General features: G+C 46.3%; 1 non-coding gene across 1 annotated transcript; it reads right to left on the bottom strand.

Moving 5' to 3' along the window:
• Window positions 1-810: 810 nt before the first annotated feature.
• Window positions 811-951, bottom strand: LOC117047660. Its single transcript, XR_004426726.1, has one exon. It is a non-coding gene; the product is annotated as a U6atac minor spliceosomal RNA (small nuclear RNA).
• Between the last annotated feature and the right edge of the window lie 584 nt (window positions 952-1,535).

Genomic DNA, 1,535 nt, shown 5'->3' with positions numbered 1-1,535 from the left:
CACTGTTCTTCCAGTCCATGACTGATTTGTAGAAGGGCATGCAATTAGCAGAACTGCCCCACCAAGCCCAGTTGGGGCACTAACTCTCAGTCTTATTAAGCGGCTAGAGGAGGAGAGGACAGAGGGTGAAGGAAAGAGCTGTGAGTGGAAAGGGCCTCTCTACCTATCCTCTGAACCTGACCCCCCCCCCCCCGGAGGAACTCAATAAACCTGCTGCACCTGGAACTGGGTGTGGAGAGTGCATCTGAATGGGTCACAACTATGGGCAGCCTGAGGAGGTACCATCCATCTTGGGCCTGCCCAAGAAAAGCAAGTCTCGAGTGAGAAACTAGGGTGATGTCTGCTGCTCCCAGAAACTCTTCTTGTTGTCAGACTTTTGCGGGTGAGCTGAGAGTTTGTTTGGACCCTGGGTGAGAACCCGGAGGCTGGAACGGACAGTATGTCAGAAGGAAAATGAATTTGTATTGTGTTTTATATATTGGTCACTCTGTATTTTTATAAGTAACGGTGTATTTCTGTATTTCTTTTATGTTGCTGCTATAGTTTTTTTGTACACCGCTTAGAGATATTTTAAAAATATATTAAACGGTAAAGAAATTAAATAATCTATTTATTTTTATTTTTACATTCATGTCCTACCTTTCCTCCATGGAGCTGAAAGTGGCATAACGTGGTTCTTCCGTCCCCCATTTTTATTCCTCAAAACAACCCTGCGAGATAGTAAAGCTGAAAGATAGTAACTGGCCCAAGGACAACGAGTGAGCTTCTTAGCTGAGAGGGGACTTGAACCCTGGTCTCCCACATCCTAGTCAAACACTCTAACCGCTACGCCACACTGGCTTTCAAAAAGTAAGTAGCAATGCTTTAACCATGTGTGTGTTGTACAGGCCACTTGGACCGCTTCCATCCTCATCCAGAGGAGTGCTAACCTTCTCTCCTTTCATACAATAGCCTGAGCATTGCCTTTGTCAGCAGGTAGGACGATTGGGGGGGGGGGAACCAGAATCAGCTGACTCTGTCATTGGCTCTGGCTCCACCTAGTGTTGGCCTCCCTGCCTGCCTCTTCTCCAATCCCAATGGCAAAAGTCTCTGCTGCACCCAAAGCTGGTTTCTTGACTCAGAAGAGGACTACCAAGTCCAGGTGGACTCTAGACAGTCACACCCTTGAGAAAGTACCCATATTTAGATATCTAGGATTACTTATCGTTGGAAAGTCAATGTGGAAACCCAATCTGGAAGCAATTAAGCTAATATATGGCTGTTCTACTGGGCAGCTATATAGGCTCTTCCATTCAAAGGGCGGACAGTCATTCAACCCAGCTACAGTATTAAGATCTTTGTCTCTGAAATCATTGTCCATATGCTCTATGGGGCTGAGATATGGGGAATTGGTGTCAAATCTGAAACAGAGGTCCTACAAAATAAATTTATGAGGCAGATTTTGGGGTTTCCCTGTGGGACACTGGCAGCCCACCTCAGAGCTGAGTTGGGCCTTCCCTTGCTAGCAGCCAGAATGGATCTAGCCTATCTGAGAT

Source organism: Lacerta agilis, chromosome 5 (assembly GCF_009819535.1).
Source record: "Lacerta agilis isolate rLacAgi1 chromosome 5, rLacAgi1.pri, whole genome shotgun sequence".
NCBI classification, from domain to species: Eukaryota; Metazoa; Chordata; class Lepidosauria; order Squamata; family Lacertidae; genus Lacerta; species Lacerta agilis.
The sequence above is the reverse complement of the archived record's forward strand: the minus strand, read 5'-3'. Positions and strand labels throughout refer to the sequence as shown.